The following is a 5,666-nucleotide window of genomic DNA, read 5'->3' on the forward strand; positions in this document are numbered from 1 at the left end:
TTTGTTGTTTAGCCACCGTGGCACTTTTTAAATTTGGGGCATACTTTTAGTTTGAGCCTCTATTATGGTGTCTTTAAAAAGTTTCCATGCAGCTTGCAGGGATTTCTCTTTTGGCACTGTACCTTTTAATTTCTGTTTAACTTACTCCCTCATTTTTGGCAAAGAGTCCTGTCGCACCTTATAGACTAACAGACGTATTGGGGCATAAGCTTTCGTGGGTGAATACCCACTTCATCAGATGCCACATGCATCCAACGAAGTGGGTTTTTACCCACAAAAGCTTATGCTCCAACACGTCTGTTAATCTACAAGGTGCCAAGGACTCTTTGCCGCTTTTACAGATCCAGACTAACACGGCTACCCCTCTGATACTTGGTCCCTCATTTTTGAGTCGCTCCCCTTAGTGAAATTAAATGCTACTGTGGTGGGCTGCTTTGGTGTCTGCCACTCCCGCCCACCATCAGCTGTTAACTTTAATTATGTTATGGTCACTATTACCAAACAGTTCAGCTATATTCACCTCTTGAACCAGATCCTGTGCTCCACTTAGGACTAAATCAAGAATTGCCTCTTTCCTTGTGGGTTCCAGGACGGGCTATTCCAAGAAGCAGTCATTTAAGATATCAAGAAACTTTATCTGTGCATCCCATCCTGAGGTGACATGTACGGTGTCAATATGGGGATAGTTCAAATCCCCCATTATTATGGAGCTGTCTATTTGTACAGCCTCCCTAATATCCCTGAGCATTTCACAGTCACTATCACCATCCTGGTCACATGCCTGTGAGGCTGGTAAATATCTAGCCTCCCATTACCAAAGTGGAAAGTTAGCCACAGAAGGATTAGAACCAGTATCTTCAAGTGCTTGGGTGGGCCTGTCGAGCATTCCAGCTGGTGCTCAGCTTGTTAGTTGTGCCTAAGCTCCCCAAATGCTCTGTGGCAGTTTGGGCCATGTTTAAGGAGCTACTGGCTCAGTCAGCTATTTCAATAATGCTCAAGAACCAGGGGGTCACCGAGGTGCTTCTGATTTAGCCATGTCAGGGGTAGGATTACATCTGCCGGCACAAATTAAGCCCTTCAGGCCAGGCACTCTATACTTGCTCTGCAGAACACACACTGTATAACACACAATCTCTGTATGTCTAAAAAAGTCCCCAAATAGAGACAGTGTAAAGAGACAGCCAGATTCAGTGAGAGAACAGAGAACAAGTGTTGGCGGGGGGGGGAAGAGGAAAGAGGGAAGGCTAAGGAGGAGCTGCAGTGTATGCAACCGGCCAGCCAAAACAAGTCAGGAGAAGACAGAGGGGTCTGAGTTCTGGGTTTCTGCATTGGGGCTGCATCACCTGTTCTTGCTGCTGAAATAAGCAAATTTCTGGTACATCCGTGTGGCCAGGAGAATCACGGATTCAAAAGGCCAGAAGGGACAATTGTGATAATCTAGTCTGGTCTCCTCCATATACAGGGCATAAGCTTTCCACAAAAATAATTCCATTTGAACAAGAGCATATCTTTAAAAAATTCCAATCTTAAAAGTTGCCTGTGATGGAGAATCCATCATGATTCCTGCTAAATCTTTTCAATGATTAATCCCCCTCCCTGTTAAAAATTGTACTCCTTATTTCTAGTCTGAATTTGTTTAGCTTCAACTTCCAGTCATTGGATCTTGTTACACCTTTTTATCTTTCAGACCATCAGTCCTCCTTGCCTGACCATGGCTTCCTTCATACCCTCCTTTATTTCCGCTGTGATGTGGGCACAATCCTTTTAAACAACCTGAGTGCAAATTTGGCTGGTGACTCATTGAACGTGGTGTAGAATGATTTCTGGCGGGCAGGGGAATGCTGAGTAGCATTGTCTGCAAGTAGCACCCAAGTTGTTGTTCTCTGGAAGTGTCAGTAAATAAGGGAAGGATAGGATATGAAGGACACTCTCCCCTCATTAATGTTCCACATGCAAAACAGTCTAGAATTTACCATGCTGTGGGTGCCTGCGTGCCCAGGTTCAGCGTGATATATGCAGGTAATCGGTGTTTCCTGAAGCGTGTTTCCCATTTTATTGGACACGTACCCTGTTTCAGACAAAGAATGCTGCAGTGGCCCCTTATCTGGTGTACGTTCCTTTTTGGCAACACTTCTCCTGCAGCTAGCCAGAGCAAGAGCAATGTGAATGATGTGAAAGATTGCCTTGACGCATCCTAATAGCATGGATATTTCTGATGTTTGTGTCCTGGGATGATGTGGGTTCCTCTTGTTACCCAGTGATCACTATCCAGATCCTGTCTGCCTTCCTGCTCAGCTGGTGAAGCCCAGAGCAATAGCCCTCTACTTTTGCATTTAGGGCTACCACAAGTTATGCCTGCTGCCCATGGCACCAAGAGGCCATACCAGCAGCTAGGGTTTGCTGGGATGTAGCAACTCCAGCCACACTTCTACAGCCAGGGCCAGGGGGATAGTGGTGACATAAGAGCAACTCCAGCAGCCCTACTGCACCTGCAGTCTCTTCCACATTGGGGGAATCCTTGGTTGACGAGATCCATTGGGCACACAGCCTCTTTGACCAAAGAGATGGGCACAAAGGTGCCACAGTATAGTGGAGATCTGACCCAATGTATACGACCATCTAAAAACATGACCTTGTTCAGAATGTGAAAGGTGTCCTAGAATGAGGCTCAGTACTCCCAGCCAATCATATTCTTTTCTTTTTCATGAACATTCTTTCTTAGCACTGTGACCTGTTTGGATGTGAAGCACAGTTAAAGCGAGTGCACTAGTTCCGGCCCATGGAACACAGCCTACTCTTCTATTTCAGACTGATCTTCCCTCCTTCTCTGCTTTTCCCTCCTTTCTCTTTTGCTACATTTTTGGTATTTTGCCTCAAGGTGTGTGTCAAATTCTAGAAAGGAGAACAACAGGTTGAATCTAGAAACCAACCCTTATGCAAAACAATACAAAACATTGCAATATTCTACAATGATGATGCAAGAATGCAATTTTTTGTTGTTGTAAGAAATACTTTTTGGGGGGTCCAAACTAGAAAAAAATGTCAAAGCTATCCTAAGCAAAGGTGAAAGCTGAATGCAGTGCTAAAATCACCAGAAATGATAGAAGGTTCCAGGTCATGTTGGCTATTGAGATAAAGCGATTATCACCTGCTGTTAGTTACTGGAACTGAGAGCCAAGTGTTTTCAGTACACACTGGGTAGGAAGTACTTTATAAATCACAGTAACTTCTGACATGCAATAACATCCAGTTTTATTAATATAAACTGCAGGGATTTTTTTAAAGTCTGTTAGCAGTAAAACCACCCTTTTCATAAAAATCTTGGCATTCACACATGCCCTGCAGGTTTGCACAGCATCTTTAAGCACTAAAAGATGTTCATTACCCCACACACTAAAAACTATAGTGGGATTATATCACTGCCTTGAATTATCTGCTTCTTCACCAAATGTCAGTGAAATTGGAAAGTGCCTATGTAAATTGTAGGAGTACAGAATTCAGAGGAGCTACCCTGACTTACAGCAACTCAGGATCTATACCAATATTTTCCTCGTGTAGTCATTCTCCCATAACAATTGGTCAGCCTTTTTAAGATACTGTGGTGTGTGATGAGAGTTTGAGTGATATTTGTTAAAATATGGGGTGGGGGAGAGAAATGCACCTGTCTCGGTCTTTCTTCCTGTACTGTATTTATTCAACTATTGCTTTTATTTTAATATTATGATCTGAAGAGCAGGGCTTCCCTTCAGATCAAGCCCTATCTGTTGCAATGATTTTACAATCACACTAGTTGTCATCTTGTTTCCTGGTGGTAGCACATCTGTTTCCTGCTGTGGGAGACATAAGTACCCAGACTATTCAGCTTCCCGTGCCAGCCTAACTGCTCCTGTGTGTGAATGTTATTGTGAGCAGACTAAGGACTTGCTCCTTCTCTGTTGGTATTTGAAGTCCAAATTCAACCTCCCATGGAACTATCCAGGGGAAGGGAGTAGAGGTAAGAAGAAACTTCCTTCTGAAATGCCCTAAAAGAGAGGAGTCTGGGACAGGGCCATGCAGCCTTCCACTCTGATGAAATCTGGAGATCCTTGGTCCCACAGAAGATTGGGTTCTCTATGCTGTCTCTCTGCTCCTTCTATCTCCCTTCAAGAGTCATGCTCTTAGTGGGGAGAAGACAGCCACCCTATTCCTGAGCAAAACGTTTTCTCTGAGGGAGCTGCAGGTGCAACATCTGGCATTGTTAACTCAGGCATCCACTGGAGTTCCTTGACACTGGAAGTGTGAACGCTGTAGACAGGCCCTGCCCTCAAAACTCCACAGAGCCACCAAATCTGTGAATCTCCACAAAGGAGCTCCTTCAGGCTCCCGTGGTAGCCCAGATGAAAACACAAAGCTAGAACTCCGCACTTCCAGGCTCCATCATGTCTGGATCCGCTTCACCCACAAAAGCAAAGGGGATGAGTGGATCCTATATACACTGATGTTCAGACAGTAATGGACAAGTTCATGTATGCATGATAGATAGAACGAGGTCATTATCCCAATATCATTGTGACAGTGATTGAAGGGCTAGACTGTGGATGGCTCTCCATGGGTGCAAAAGTGGGAATGGGGAGAAGAGGACAGAAGCTATGCAACTCCATGCCATCTATCACACTGCCCCGTATGAATAGGAAAATCTCCCTCAGAAAATCCAGTCATTCACTACCTTATCTTCCTTCAAATTCCTCCTTAAGATTCATATCTCCCATGGTGCCCACAAACCCAGCCTGATCATGACTAGATGGGTGACAAGCTGCGACTATTCCTCTTCCCCTTCTTTCCTCTCTCTGCCCCTGATTAAACCCGCACCTCCAAACCCCAATCCCTGTAACTAACAAAGGTGGGACAATTCTTCACCAGGTTCATTTGCTTGTATGTCGTATCCTCATCCTTAGTTTGTCTATTTATGTTTTTAGAGCGTCTGACCTTCAGGACTGGAATGGTCTTTTCAGTGTCTACACCTCCCCCTACAATGAGGCTTAATTTCCAGTTAGGGGCCTGGGGTTGCTACTATAATATAAATACTTCTCCTTTCCTTGTGTAGGGGCTGGGCACAAATCTCATTGTGGAGCAGAGGCGGTGCTTCCAGCTAGCACTGAGTCAGTCTCCTGAAAAGGATTGGGGGAGGCCTGAGGTGAAGTCAGTGACATGGCTCTGCCACCCCTTCTATAGCAAACAGCAAAATAAGTCAGGTATACTGCTCCCTTACAAAGGCTGGTGGAGCTGCTGCTGCCTCAGCTTACACATAGACTGTAAGCTCTCTGGGGCAGGGACCATCTCTATTATGTTGGTACAGTGGCTGGCACAATGGTGTTGGGGCCTCTAAGCTATATTGCCATATAAATTAATAATAGTGCTGTGTCAGCTAGAATTCCTCCTGAGGCTCCCACCTTAAGAACATGAGAACGACCATACTGGGTCAGGCCAATGGTCCATCTAGCTCTGTATCTTGTCTGCAGCAGTGGCCAGCACCAGCACTTCAGGGGGAGTGTACAGAACAAGGCAAGTGTGGAAATATTCACCTCTGGCTTCTGCTACTGGCTTCTGGCAATCAGAGGTTTAGGTTTGCCCCAGGCATGAGGTTGCCTCCCTAACCATCTTGGCTAATAGCCATTGATGGACCTATC

At 45.1% G+C, this 5,666-nt stretch overlaps 1 long non-coding RNA gene across 1 annotated transcript; it reads left to right on the plus strand.

The window, feature by feature from the left end:
* Positions 1-250: 250 nt before the first annotated feature.
* LOC122462392 lies at positions 251-5,446 on the plus strand. The gene is made up of 3 exons (XR_006284905.1): positions 251-375; positions 3,375-3,376; positions 5,436-5,446. It is a non-coding gene; the product is annotated as an uncharacterized LOC122462392 (long non-coding RNA).
* Positions 5,447-5,666: the final 220 nt, after the last annotated feature.

Source organism: Chelonia mydas, chromosome 11 (genome assembly GCF_015237465.2).
Source record: "Chelonia mydas isolate rCheMyd1 chromosome 11, rCheMyd1.pri.v2, whole genome shotgun sequence".
NCBI lineage: Eukaryota > Metazoa > Chordata > Testudines > Cheloniidae > Chelonia > Chelonia mydas.